The following is a 15,540-nucleotide window of genomic DNA, read 5'->3' on the forward strand; positions in this document are numbered from 1 at the left end:
TCTATCCTGGAGAATGTTCCATGTGCACTTGAGAAGAAAGTGTATTCTGCCACTTTTGGGTGGAATGTTCTCTAAATATCAATTAAATCTATCTGGTCTATTGTGTCTTTTAAAGCTTGTGTCTCCTTAGTTATTTTCTGTTTGGATGATCTGTCCATTGGTGTAAGTGGGGTGTTAAAGTCCCCTACTATTATTGTGTTATTGTCAATTTCCCCTTTCATGGTTGTTAGCATTTGCCTTATGTATTGAGGTGCTCCTACGTTGGGTGCATAAACATTTATAATTGTTATATCTTCTTCTTGGATTGATCCCTTGATCATTATGTAGTGTCCTTCCTTATCTCTTGTAACAGTCTTTTTCTTTTTTTTTTTGTGGTACGCGGGCCTCTCACTGCTGTGGCCTCTCCCCTTGCAGAGCACAGGCTCCGGACGCGCAGGCCCAGCGGCCATGGCTCACGGGCCTAGCCACTCCGTGGCATGTGGGATCTTCCTGGACTGGGGCACGAACCCGTGTCCTCTGCATTGGCAGGGGGACTCTCAACCACTGTGCCACCAGGGAAGCCCAACAGTCTTTATTTTAAAGTCTATTTTATCTGATATGAGTATTGCTACTCCAGCTTTCTTTTGATTTCCATTTGCATGGAATATCTTTTTCCTTCCCTTCACTTTCAGTCTGTATGTGTCACTAGGTCTGAAGTGGGACTCTTGGAGACAGCATATATATGGATCTTGTTTTTGTATCCATTCAGCAAGCCTGTGTCTTTTGGTTGGAGCATTTAATCCATTCACGTTTAAGGTAATTATCGATATGTATGTTCCTATGACCATTTTCTTAATTGTTTTGGGTTTGTTTTTGTAGGTCCTTTTCTTCTCTTGTGTTTCCTACTTAGAGAAGTTCCTTTAGCATTTGTTGTAGAGCTGGTTTGGTGGTGCTGAATTCTCTTAGCTTTTGCTTGTCTGTAAAGCTTTTGATTTCTCCATCGAATCTGAATGAGATCCTTGCGGGGTAGAGTAATCTTGGTTGTAGGTTCTTCCCTTTCATCATGTTAAGTATATCATGCCACTCCCTTCTGGATTGTAGAGTTTCTGCTGGGAAATCAGCCGTTAACCTTATGGGAGTTCCCTCGTATTCTATTTGTCATTTTTCCCTTGCTGCTTTCAGTAATTTTTCTTTGTCTTTAATTTTTGCCAATTTGGTTATTATGTGTCTCGGCATGTTTCTCCTTGGGTTTATCCTGTATGGGACTCTCTGTGCTTCCTGGACTTGGGTGACTATTACCTTTCCCATGTTAGGGAAGTTTTCCACTATAATCTCTTCAAATATTTTCTCAGACCCTTTCTTTTTCTTCTCTTCTTCTGAGACCCTTATAATTCGAATGTTGGTGCGTTTAGTGTTGTCCCAGAGGTCTCTGAGGTTGTCTTCAATTCTTTTCATTCTTTTTTCTTTATTCTGCTCCTCGGCACTTATTTCAACCATTTTGTCTTCCAGCTCACTTATTCGTTCTTCTGCCTCCGTTATTCTGTTATTGATTCCTTCTAGTGTATTTTTCATTTCAGTTATTGTGTTGTTCATCTCTGTTTGTTTGTTCTTTAGTTCTTCTAGATCTTTGTTAAACATTTCTCGTATTTTCTCAATCCGTGCCTCCATTCTATTTCTGAGATTCTGGATCATCTTTACTATCATTACTCTGAATTATTTTCGGGTAGATTGCCTATTTCCTCTTCATGTATTTGGTCTTGTGGGTTTTTACCTTGCTCCTTCATCTGTGATATATTTTCTTGCCATCTCATTTTTTTTTTTTTTTTTAATGAGTGGGAATGTGTTCCTGTCTTACTGGTCGTTTGGCCTGAGGCTTCCAACTCTGGAGTTTGTAGGCTGTTGGGGAGAGCTGGGTCTTGGTGCTGAGATGAGGAGCTCTGGGAGACCTCACTCAGATGAATATTCCCTGGGGTCTCGTTAGTCCAGTGGTTCGGACTCGGAGCTCCCACCGCAGGAGCTTCAGCCTGACCCCCCAGCTCGTGAACCAAGATCCTACAAGCCACACAGGGCAGCAAAAAAAAAAAAAAGAGAGAACAATAATAAAGTGAAAAATAAAATTAGGGCTTCACTGGTGGCACAGTCGTTAAGAATCTGCCTGCCAATGCAGGGGACACGGGTTCGAGCCCTGGTCTGGGAAGATCCCACATGCCATGGAGCAACTAAGCCCGTGCGCCACAACTACTGAGCCTGTGAGCCTAGAGCCTGTGCTCCGCAACAAGATAAGCCACCGCAATGAGAAGCCCAAGCACCACAATGAAGAGGGGCCCCCACTCGCTGCAACTAGAGAGAGCCCACACACAGCAACAAAGACCCAATGCAGCCAAAAATAAATAAATAAAATAAAAATAAAATTAGACTAGGAAACTAACAGATATGTTAGAAAAAAAAAATAATAATAATATAGATGAAACAACAACCAGAAGGTAAAACAGAACCACAGTAGTAAAAAAGAGGAGGAGAAAAAAGAGAAAAAAAAGTGGAAAAAGGCCTTGGCTGTGGAGGGCAGGGCCTAAGGATGGGCGAGGTTTGGGCCGTGGCTGGGGCCTATACTTAGGACACATAGGGCTGGAAAAGGCTCTGGGGGGGTGGGGGGTGGGGCTTAATCTCAACAGAACAGAAGGAGTCCAGCTGTGCCTCCCGCCTCTGGTCTCAGAGGGTGGTGGACCCCAGCTGGGGGCCCAGCAGGCTTCCTGGGCTCGAGTGGGCAGGGCAAATGCCCTCTGCTCCTCTCCGGCTCCTCCCATCCAGGAGGGCCCCTCCCGCCTGCCTCTCCTGTTCTCTCCTGGCCTCCCTACTATGCCCCAGGGCCAACCCAGCCCAGAGGGGACCTCTGAGGGCATAGGACCCAGCCAGAGAGCTGGGCAGACTTCCTTGGCCGACTGGGCAGAGGAAACGCTGGGCCTGCTCGCCCCTGATCTAAGCCCCGGAGGGTCCCTCCAGGCGTGGGAACCCCTCCCCCCTCTCAGCCACACCTCAGGGGGGCTGGTCCTGTCCAGTCTCCACTTCTCCTCCCTCCTCAGTCCCCCCACGTCCTACCGGTTCGCTTGGGGGTTCTTCCTGTTTCCTTGGGGACTGGGATCCCTCACCAGCGTCCAGCAGGCGCCCTCCCAAATTGATTTTTAAATTTACTCAACTGAATTTTTATTTAACATCCCAAATAGAAGCTCTGCACCCATTAAACAATCATTCCCTTTCCCCAGGTCCATGTAACCTCTATTCTACTTTCTGTCTTGATGAATCTGTGTATTCTAGATGCCGTACATAAGATAAATCACACGTATTTGTCTTCCAGTGTCTGGTTTTATTTCACTTAGCATAATGTTTTCAACGTTTGTGCATGTTGCAGCATGTATCAGAATTTTGATCCCTTTTCAGGCTGAATATTATTCCATTGTACGTATATACCACATTTTGTTTATTCATTCATCTGTTGATGGACATTTGGGTTGCTTCCACCTCTTGGCTATTGTGACTAATGCTACTATGAATGTTCGTGTGCAAGTATATGTTTGATTCCCTTCTTTTGATTCTTTGGGGTATATACCTAGAAGTAGAATTTCTGGATCATACAGTAATTCTATATTTAACTTTTTGAGAAAACTCCATACTGTTCTCCACAGTGACCATCCTACTTACATTCTGATCAGTAATGCACAATTGCAATTTCTCCACATCCTTGCTAATTCTTGTTATTTTCAGTTTTTTAAAATAATTATTCTAATAGGAGTGAAGTGGTATCCATTGTGCTCTTGATTTGCATTTCCTTAATAAGCATACTTTTATGGGTTTATTGGTCATTTGCATATCTTCTTTGGAGACATGTCTATTCAAGTCTTTTACCCATATTTGAATTGGGTTATTTGTTTTGTTGTTGTTTAGTTGTGGGTGTTCTTTATATAGTCTAGATATGAATTCCCTGTTTTATATATAATTTGTGAATATTTTCTTCTATTCTGTGGGTCACCTTTTCACTTGTTGACAGTGTCATATGAATGATACACAAAATTCTGAATTTTAATGAAGTCCAATTTATCTATTTTTATTGTTGTCACCTGCACTTTTGATGTCATATCTGTGAAATCCTTGCAAAACCCAATGTCTTGAAGATTCTCCCCTTATTTTCTACTAATAGTTGTTTTTTTAACTTTGATTTTTCTCCCATCATCACAATGATTTCTTTTAAGAGTTGTATAGTTTTAGCTCTTACATTAGGTCTTTGATTTGTTTTAAGTTTTGTATATGGTGTAAGGTAAGGGACCAACTTTGGGGGGTTTTTTTGCATACGAATATCCATTATTCCCAGTACCTTTGCTGAAAAGACCATTCTTTTCTCCTTGAATGTTCTTGGCACCCCTGTTGAAAATAATTGACCATATATGTGAGGGCTTATTTCTAGGCTCTCTTATTCTATTCCATTGACCTATCTGTCTGTTCATATGCCAGTACCACATTGTTTTGATTACTGTAGCTTTGTGTCAAGTCTTGAAATTAGAAATTGTGAGTCCTCCAGCTTTGTTCTTTTTCAAGATTGCTTTGCCTATTCAGGGTCCGTTAAGATTCTATATGAAAAAAAAAGATTCTATATGAATTTTAGGATGTATGTTCTGCAAAAAAAACTCTGCTGGGGGCCTTCCCTGGTGGTGCAGTGGTTGAGAGTCCGCCTGCCGATGCAGGGGACACGGGTTCGTGCCCCGGTCCGCGAAGATCCCACATGCCGTGGAGTGGCTGGGCCCGTGAGCCATGGCCGCTGAGCCTGCACGTCCGGAGCCTGTGCTCCACAACGGGAGAGGCCACAACAGTGAGAGGTCCATGTACCATAAAAAAAACAACAACAACAACAACTCTGCTGGGATTTTGATAGAGATTGTGTTGAATCTGTAGATCACTTTGGGTAATACTGATTGATATCTTAACAATGTTAAGACTTCCAATCCATGAAAACAGGCTTTCCTTTTATTTATTTGTGTCTTCTTTAATTTCTTTCAGCGATGTTTTATGGTTTTCAGTGTACAAGTTTTTCTGCCTCCTTGGTTATGTTTATTCCTATTTTAAAATTATTTTTGATGCTATTGTAGATGGAATGTTTTCTTAATTTCTTTTTTGGTTTGTTAATTCTTAGTGTATAGAAAACAACTGATCTGTGTGTGTCTGTTTTGAATCTGTAACTTTATGAATTCATTTATTGTTTTAACAAGTTTTTTGTGGAATCTTTAGAGTTTTCTACGTATAAGATCATGTTGTCTGCAAACCCAGTTAATTTTTCTTCTTCTTTTCCAGTTTGGATACCTTCCACTACACTTTCTTGCCTAATTGTTCTGTCTAGGACTTCCAGTACTTCGTTAAATAGAAGTGGTAAAGCTGGCATTTTTGTCTTGTTCCTGATCTTAGAGGAAAAGCTTTTGGTCTTTCACCATTGAGTATGATGTCAACTGTGGGCTTTTCATAAAAGGCCTGATTATGTTAAGGTAATTTCCTTCTATTCCTAGTTTGTTGGATATTTTCATCACGAAAAATTTTGAATTTTGTCAAAATTGAGGCTTTTTCTGCCTCAGTTGAGATAATCATGTGTTTTTTTCTTCTTTCTGTTACTGTTATTGCATTACATTAATAATTTATAATCTATAAGTAATTAAGTAATTAATATATGCATTTGTCTTTTAAATTCTATAGAAAATTAAAAGTGGGGAACTCCCTGGTGGTCCAGTGGTTAGGGCTTTCACTGCCATAGCCCGGGTTCAATCCCTGGTCAGGGAACTAAGATCCTGCAAGCTGAGTGGCATGGACAAAAACAATAATAATAATAATTTTTAAAAAGTGGAGTTACAATTCTAGATTAAAATAATACTGGCTTTTATATTTGCCAGTGTATTACCTTTATGGGAGGACTTTATATCTTCATATGGCTTCGAGTTACTGTTTAACTTATTTTCATTTCAACCTGAAGGACCCCCTTTAATGTTTCTTGCAGGGCAGGTCTAGTGGTAATGAACTCCTTCAACTTTTGTTTATCTGGGTAAATAGTGATTCCTCTGCTTTAGGGGAGAAAAAGCACAGTGCTTGGAGAGTGGGTGCTGGCATAAAGATTATTTTGAGCTGAAGACATTTGAGAATCAATAAATGTAGGAGAAGCTTTCTCTGAACTCCCCTTATCTACCTAAAAATCGATCCTTAAAAAAAAAAAAAGAACTCACTTGTCAGAAATTGCTTCCCTAGGAGAGCAGACCAGAAGTCGACAGCACAACCCAGACAGATATTGTCACAAACTATCAAATTGCCTATCTGTTCTCCTTAAGGCCCGTTTATCTTCCATAAAAATCATTTGCTCTCCCATAAGTGGTCTCTCTCCCCCTCCCTTTCCCCATGAAGATGGTATATAAGCTTTCAACTCTCACTGCTTTTGAGGGGTACTCTTCTTTTCTGATACAACCATGCACGTGAAATTAATATATTTGGGGAGGGATAATTTGGGATTTACGGATACACACTTTTATATATAAAATAGATAAACAACAAGGACCTACTATTATATATAACACAGGGAACTATATTCAATAACTTGTAATAAACCATAATGGAAAAGAATCTGAAAAAGAATACATATATATATATCAACTGAATCACTTTGCTGTACACCTGAAGCACTATAAACCAACTATACTTCAGTTCTTAAAAATTAATAAGTTTGTCTGCCTTTTCTCCTGTTAATCTGCCTGTCATCAGTTTAGTTCGCAGACCCAGCCATCGGAGACCCAGGAGAGCAGAAGGCAAGTCTTCCCTCCCCTATGATTTCCAGCAACGGGGATGAGATCTCATTGGCTGGAACATTCTGTCCACTCTGGAGGCAGCAAAAGGTGAGACTTCTTTTCTCTGCGTGGGGTCTGATCAAACCCAGCAGTACAGGTCCCTATGGTATTTCTCCCTTCTAAACTTATCTTAGCTGGAGAAAACATTAATATGAACTAGTTTTGGGGGTGTATAGTGATTCCTGTGTTTTTTGTCTTGAGTACTCTGGGTTTTAATTCATCCTTTCCCTGTTTTGATGGTCATTGTGTTCCTTTGCCTGTATGTGTATGTGTATATATATATATTTTTTTTTCAGATTCTTTTTTGTTAGAGGTTATTACAAGATATTGAATGTAATTCCTTGTGCTAAAAGTAGGTCCTTGTTGTTTATCTATTTTATATATAGTAATTTGTATTTGTTAATCCCAAACTCCTAATTTATCCCTCCCCCGCCATTTCCCCTTTGGTAACCATAAGTCTGTTTTCATGTCTATAAGTCTGTTTCTGTTTTGTAAATAAGTTCATTTGTATCATTTTCTTAGATTCCACATATAAGTGATATCACATGGTATTTGTCTTTCTCTTTCTGATGTACTTCGCTTAGTATGATAATCTCTAGGTCCATCCATGTTGCTGCAAATGGCATTCCTTTTTTATGGCTGAGTAATATTCCATTGTATATATGTACCACATCTTCTTTATCCATTCATCTGTCGATGGACACTTAGGTGGCTTCCGTGTCTTGGCTATTGTAAATAGTGCTGCTATGAACACTGGGGTGCATGTGTCTTTTCAAATTAGAGTTTCTCTGGATATATGCCCAGGAGTGGGACTGCTGGATCATATAGTAGCTCTATGGTTTTTTTGAGGAAACTCCATACCGTTCTCCATAGTGGCCGCACCAATTTACGTTCCCACCAACAGTACAGGAGGGTTCCCTCTTCTCCACACCCTCTCCAGCACTTATTATTTGTAGACTTTTTGATGATGGTTGTCTCTTGTGTTGACTGTCATTAGGAGAATCATAAGGTAGAAGACAGGTAAAGGTTCTGCAAGCCTGGGGTTTGAGCTGGCCTCACAGCCTGGTGAGTTTACAGTTCCCAGACTGGCATCTATCTAGACAAACTTTGCTGTGGGTCACCCATAAAAAAAACCAAACCAGATGAAACTCTCCTTTCATCTCCTCTGGTGTCCCGAGAGCTTGGCTTTGTAACCAGTGAGAACACTCTCTCTGGTTTGCCCGGCTGGGGGGCGCGGCTTCCATCAAGTGTCCGGCCAGCAGGGTGTAGGAACCCCAGATGCGAAGTGACAAGCAGTATTTTCTTTCTCTGATGGTGCCAGCTCTCAGGGGAGTTCGTTTTAATTAGGAGTCCGAGCGCATCAGGGGCTGTGCTGCTCTAACCTTGTTGCCTTGTCGTGGTGGGAAAATCCCATCCCAGTCTTGTCTGCTTGTAGTCATAGATTACCAGGTCTGTGACTGGAAGTGTCTCATTTCTGTGGGAGACTGGAGACATGAGTTTTCATAAATATTTTTTACCACCCGTGGCAATAAGGATCTTTGCCTCCTTAAGGGCTATCTTTGGGAGTGGTCTTTTGGATCATGGGAAGTATGTCTTCTGCAACCAGTTTGGGTGATGCCTCTTGGATCCATGGTGAACATTTATTCTAAGCCAGGAAAATTACCTCTGGGTCTTGCCATAAAAAGGCTTATTGGATTGAGTCACTATAAGAAGGGATACACCTTTGAAGATCCTACCCATCAATGGTGAGATAAGGGATCCTTTGATTTGGAAAAACATTTACATTTCTAAAAGATTTTAGAGGGAACTTCCCTGGTGGTCCTGTGGTAAAGAATCTGCCTTCCAATGCAGGGGACGTGGGTTCGATCCTTGGTCGGGGAACTAAGATCCTGCATGCCCCAGGGCAACTTAGGCCGGGTACCACAACTACTGAGCCTGCACGCCTCAATGAGAGAGCCAGCGTGCCGCAAACTACAGAGCCCATGCGTGCCCTGGAGCCCATGCGCCACAACTAGAGAAGAGAAAACCCGCAGGCCACAACTAGAGAGAAGCCCGCGTGCAACAAAGAGCCCACGTGCTGCAACTAAGACCCGAAGCAGCCAAAAAAAAAAAAAAAAGATTTTAGAGACCTCTCATCCTATATAAGTGTCCTATTGTTACCAAGATCAAATTGATAGAGGGACACAAAAGAGCATTCTGGCTAACCTTAGGGACTCCTTTAACAAGAGTAAAAAACAGAAATCAGACTTAGAACAAAAATGAAAATCCACAGCCCCCATAAATTCCCCTTTTCCCCCCTCCTATATGCCCCTTTATAACCAACTCCCTGTCGCTGACCCTCCAGAAGATCTTTGGATCTCTGGGTCCCTGCCCCAAATCCCCCTCCCCGAATCTAATCTCACCTCCTCAGCAAATTCCTTTAATTCCTAAAACTCCTCCAACCTCCCCAGAAAAATCTCTCAAACACCCAGCTGCGAGCATTAAGTTCCCTTTCCCTGCGAGAATTCCAGAAGGCACTCTGGCAGGATCCTCCAGTCCTGGGGGATGTAGGTTATTTATGTAAATACTGATGCTGAGGAAGAAAACCTGGCAGAGGCTGCAGGATCTGTCTTGCCATCCCTGGCCATCAGGAGTACTTCCCAGGGCTCTATAATCAAAACCCATCCGCTTCAGGCTTTCCCAGGCAAAGGGCTTGGTGAATGTATCCTGGACCCCCAACACAAAGAGTTCACGTGCCCTGGACACCAGCAGATCTTTTAAACTACAAAGCCCCTTTAACTCTCACTTTCAGAAGATCCTGCCAAATGGTGAGAGGAGCTAGAAAGATTAGTGGGCATTTATAACCCTGTTCACAGGGGCAGCTTGTAAGGGGCGTTCTTTCCACCTGTGATTATACTATAGCTATACGCCAAGACCTCCCGGAGAAAACTCCCCACACCGGGGAAACTGGTGGCCGATCCTTCCCAGGCCCTCCTGCAAATGACCAGGAAATGATGCAGGTAGAGGCTGATAGGAACGATGCTGAAGGCCTTTCCTCCAAAGGTGAACTGGTTCCAGGTTGAATTGTGCGCTCAGAAAGAAGACGAACATCCCCAGATCTCTGTGGAAGGTGTTACGCAGACTTTTCAAAGACACACTGCACCAAACCCAAAAGCCCCAGGACACAGAAATCTTTTGATTTCTGTTTTAGTTGGAAATCTTCTCCCTGATATAAAGAGGCAAATCCAAAATCGTGCAGTTGGGATGGACAATCTCTCAATGTTATTACAGAGACTGCAAAATAGCCTTCAGGAGAGCAGGAGGAAAAAGCAATTAAAATCAACAGTCCTTGCCTTTGTCCCAAGACAACTGCACATTGTGTAAAAAGCCAGGCATTGGGAAAGCAGTTGTCCTGAACTTCAAATAAAGGAAAGCTTAAAAAGCAATCATCCAGGGGACTTCCCTGGGACTAACCCTGGCTCAGGGGTTAAGAATCTGCCTGCCAACGCAGGGGACACGGGTTCGAGCCCTGGTCCAGGAAGATCCCACATGCTGCGGAGCAACTAAGCCCATGTGCCACAACTACTGAGACTGTGCTCTACAGCCTGCGAGCCACAACTACCGAACCCGCGTGCCACAACTACTGAAGCCCGCACGCCTAGAGCCCACGGTCCGCAACAAGAGAAGCCACCGCAATGAGAAGCCCGCACACCACAACGAAGAGTAGCTCCCACTCGCCTCAACTAGAGAAAGCCCGCACACAGCAACGAAGACCTAACACAGCCAAAAAACCAACAACAAAAAGCAATCATCCCAGAACACCGAGCCCTCAGAGGGTCCGTTCTCCCCCTTCTGGGGGCAATTCCCCATCAAGGACAAGGTCAGTCTATCCTCAGTCACACCCCAGCACCCAACATTTAACTTAAGATAGGGGATCAGGGGACTTCTCTGGTGGTCCAGTGGGTGAGACTCCATGCTCCCAATGCAAGGGTCCCGGGTTCGATCGCTGGCTGGGGAACTAGATCCTGCATGCATGCCACAACTAAGAAGCCTGCATGCCGTAACTAAAGATCCCGTGTGCTGCAACTAAAACCCAGCACAGCCTAAATAAATAAATGAATATTTTTTAAAAAGATAGAGGATCGGGAATTGGATTTCTTTTTTAAAAAATTTATATGCTCACTTCGGCAGCACATATACTAAAATTGGAACGATACAGAGATTAGCATGGCCCCTGCACAAGGATGACACACAGATTTGTGAAGTGTTCCGTATTTTTTCACTTTGTTATAAAGCAGAAACTAACACAGCATTGTAAAGCAATTATACTCCAATAAAGATGTTTAAATTTTTTTATTTATTTTAGTATTTGTACAAGGGGGTAAATCCGTAAACTCTTGCCACCCCTCTCCACCCGAGTCCCTAATCCAGCCGCTATCCTCACATCAGCCCCCGCTGCCGCAGCCTGGTTTACAGGGATTGACCTCTGCTCAGCTTTCTTTCCCCCGCTGTTGACTCCTCACTCACAATTTCTCTCTGCAATTACGTTTCAAGGGAGACGATTAACATGGACTCATGTACCTCAGGGATGTTGGGTGTCTTCCTCTATTATCTTCCCAAGCCCTCACAGTTGACTTCGCTTTGTAGCCGTTACCCCGGGCCCCATCCTTGCTCAAGACATGGGTGGTCTCTTACTCTGTAACTAGACGAGCATGGTGACCAGACAGACCCTCTCGTTCTCCTTAGGGCACTCACTAGACAAGACCAGAAAGCTTTCAGATCTACGTTTCAGTGGCTGCTAACCCCTGCCACCTACTCAGGACAGGAGTTATTGCAGGGGACTCACAAAACTCACCCCAAAACGCCTTAAATCCCTTCTGTCCATCCCTCTCCCCGAATCAAAAAAGCAGCCGTGTAAATCCCTGACACACCTGGCTACTGCCGCCAACGGATTCCTATTTTTGCTGCCCTTGTTCAAGCTTTACTTGCCCTCCTTCCAGATGCTACCTGGAGCCCACGTCCTGGCCCTCGGAAGCATGAACCTCCTCTGAAACTGTTTTCTTGTAACTGAAGCATAGCTGATTTACAATGTTGTGTTAGTTTCAAGTGTACAGAAGAGTGATTCAGTTATACATATACTTACATATCTATTCTTTTTCAGATTCTTTTCCCTTATAGGTTATTACAAAATCCCTGTGCTGTACCATAGGTCTTTGTTGGCAGTCTATTTTATACATACTAGTGTGTTTATGTTAATTTCTAAACTCCTAATTTATCCCCCCCCCTTTCCCTTTGGTAACCATAAGTTTGTTTTCTATGTCTGTGGGTCTATCTCTCTTTTGTATGTAAGTTCATTTGTATTATTTTTTTAGATTCCACATATAAGTGATATCATATATTTGTCTTTCTCTGTCTGACTTACTTCACTCAGTATGACAATCTCTAGGTCCCTCCATGTTGCTGCAAATGGCATTATTTCGTTCTTTTTTATGGCTGAGTAATATTCCATTGCATATATATATACCACATCCTCTTTATCTATTCCTCTGTTGATGGACATTTAGGTTGCTTCCATATCTCGGCTATTGTAAATAGTGCTGCAATGGACATCGGTCCCCTGAAACTTTAAAATGGTCATTGTCTACACCCCCAGCTCTTGGCTGACCTCATTTTGACAAAGCTTTTCACCTCTATTGCTATGAAGATGGTGGAATTGCTGTAGGTATTTTAGGACAACTTTTGGCTTCTCAGATAAGTCCTGTAGCGTATTTCCCAGGTCAGTTAGACCCTGTGGCATCTGGCACGGCCCCCTGAGCCACCACCCTCACACGGGGCTCCCCAGTCCCCTCTGCTCCCCCTGCTGTTCCTATGACACGGCCCCTGTCTACACAGTTGGCCCTAGGAACCCACCCCACCATCCTCTTCCATCGCTGTAACACTTTAAACCCGTTTGCGCTACTGTCCCTCCCTGGTGATGGAGAGCCCCACGCCATCCACCCGATTGCCCTGCAGCTAGAGAAACGGTCTCAAAGCCATGAGAGCACCTCTTAGACACCCCCTCAGACAACCCGGACTTCTATTTTGCGATGGCTCCTGTAGATGAAATTCCCGGGGATACCTGATCACCAGTCGTGCCCGAATTTCCCCACATGAAATGCTGGAGGTATATGCTTCGCCCACTGTAAAGTCAGCCCAAGCAGCCCAGCTCATAGCTCTTCCTAGAGCTTGCAAACAGGCAGTGCATACGCCGACTCCAGATACGCTTTTGGAGTCCGCTGCGCTGCTGGCGCACGTGGAAACCCCACGGATTCTTATTAACCTCTGCTGGTACCCCGACTGCCAACGGGGATATCACTGCTGCCCTATTACGGTCTAATTGACCTCCCTGCTAAAATCACTGCTGTCCTCCGTGGAGCCCACACCGTGGAGACTGACACTCCATCTCCAGGGATGAACAGAGGCCATAAGCGTGCTAAACGCCCCACCCCCCGCACCCCTTCTCCACCCAATGTCTAAACCTGCCTTTATCCCCGACCGATATTATCAGTCAGGTAAGTGCCCCACAAACTGAAAAAGACAAACGGCTACAAAAGGGTGCCAGACGGTACGTCCTGAGGATGTAACGTAGGGCATGGTGCCTGTAGTTCATAATACCGTATCGCATATTTGAAAACGGCTGAGAGAGTAGATCTTACAACTCTTTATCACAAGGAAAAAAAATTGTTTTTTTAACTATGTATGGTGACGAATGTTAACTAGACTTACTGTGATCATTTCACAATATATACAAATATCGAATCACTATGTTGTGTACGCGAAACTAATATAATGTTATATGTCGGGACTTCCCTGGCGGTCCAGCGGTTAAGACTCCGCGCTTCCCCTGCAGGGGGCCCGGGTTCGATCCCTGGTTGGGGAACTAAGATCCCACAGGCCGAGATGCAGCCAGAAAGAAAAAAGTCAATTACACCTCAAGTTTTAAAAAATGAACCAAACATTCACTAGCGGATTATACATTGGGCCAAATGGACTTCCAGTGCCCCCCCCCTTTCTTTTTCTTTTTTTATTGAGCTATGATTTGACCTGCTGGCTGCCTTATCTCCCGTTAGGTGGAACCTGAGTGCAGACGGGCGGCAACAAAGCAACTAAAGGACAATGGGTTCCGCGCCGGCATCCATAAAATTTCTAAGCAAAGTATTTCCTGATGTGCCGTTCGGGACTCTCAGCAGGTCTCTGGAGAACAGCTTATCTCAGGAAATCCTCCAAGGTCCACAGTGACCCTTGCACTGTCCCACACACGTTCCATACATTGACCTCCGGCTTCGAGCTATTTCTGCTGTTTGCTGATTGCATGTTTACTGGAGGGGCTGGAGGTTATCCAACTAGATGTGCTGATGCTATGATGGTGGAAAAGAAGTGAAGAACTGAGATTATCCCTCAGTTTGGTATTCCTCTGTGACTGGAATCAGACTAAGGAACGGTGGAAATAAATACATAAATAAATTTACAGCAGAAACAAGCTGCTTGCTTTGCACAAACTCTGGGTTGCTCCCTAAAATGTCATACCTTGTAACATCCTCCTCAACCGTCTAGAATGGTGAGTCCTTTCCAGAAGGTTTCAAAATTTACTTTTCTGGGACCTCCCTGGTGGCACAGTGGTTAAGAATCTGCCTCCCAATGCAGGGGACATGGGTTCAATCCCTGGTCTGGGAAGATCCCACATGCCGCGGAGCAACTAAGCCCGTGCACCACAACTACTGAGCCTGCGCTCTAGAGCCCGCGTGCCTCAACTACCGAGCCCGTGTGCTGCAACTACTGAAGCTCGCGCGCCTAGAGCCCGTGCTCCACAACAAGAGAAGCCACCGCAGTGAGATGCCCGGGCACCGCAACGGAGACTAGCCCCCGCTCACCACAACTAGAGGAAAGCCTGCGTGCAGCGACAAAGACCCAACTCAGCCAAAAATAAATTAAAATATATATTAAAAAATGTACTTTGCCCAGATCTATCAGAGGAATCACTATCTATGGCAGCTATAGCTTTATGGACTGTATGTACGTTGAAAATCTGTTGTTTAGCGTAGCCGCCTTCATGAGTTTCTCAGCTGGATCTTCTGGGTAACCTGCTGCAGCTTCTCCATCAGCACTCGCTGCTTCACTTTGCACCTTTAGGTTACGGAGGCGCTTCTTTCCTTAAGCCTCAGGAACCAACCTCTGCTGGCTTCAGACTTCTCTTCTGCAGCTTCCTCGCCTCTCTCAGCCTTCACAGAATTCAAGAGAGTTAGGGCCTTGCTCTGGAGGAGGCTTTGGCTGAAGGGAACGTTGTGGCCGGTTTGCTCTTCTATCCAGACCACTCACACTTTCTCCGTCTCAGCAATAAGGCTGCTTGGCTTTCTTAGCATTCGCGTGTTCACTGGAGTAGGACTTTTCATTTCCTTCAAGAACTTTTCCTTGGCGATCGCAACTTGGCTAAACTGGTCGGCAAGAGAGGCCAAGCTTTCGGCCTATCTTGGCTTTCAACGTGCCTCCATTATGCTTAATCCTTTCTAGCTCTTTTTTCCTTTTTTTTTTTTTTTTTTTTTGGCCTCACCACGTGGCTTCTGGGATCTTAGTTCCCCGACCAGGGATTGAACCCCTGCCCGTTGCAGTGCAAGTGCGGAGTTCTAACCACTGGACCGCCAGGGAAGTCCCCTCTAGCTTCTGATGTTAAGTGAGAGACACG

At 44.1% G+C, this 15,540-nt stretch overlaps 1 non-coding gene across 1 annotated transcript; it reads left to right on the forward strand.

The window, feature by feature from the left end:
• The first annotated feature begins 10,996 nt into the window (after positions 1-10,996).
• LOC115862703 (U6 spliceosomal RNA) lies at positions 10,997-11,100 on the forward strand. Its single transcript, XR_004043188.1, has one exon. It is a non-coding gene; the product is annotated as a U6 spliceosomal RNA (small nuclear RNA).
• The last annotated feature ends 4,440 nt before the right edge of the window (positions 11,101-15,540 follow it).

This window comes from Globicephala melas, chromosome 19 (genome assembly GCF_963455315.2).
Source record: "Globicephala melas chromosome 19, mGloMel1.2, whole genome shotgun sequence".
Taxonomy (NCBI): domain Eukaryota; kingdom Metazoa; phylum Chordata; class Mammalia; order Artiodactyla; family Delphinidae; genus Globicephala; species Globicephala melas.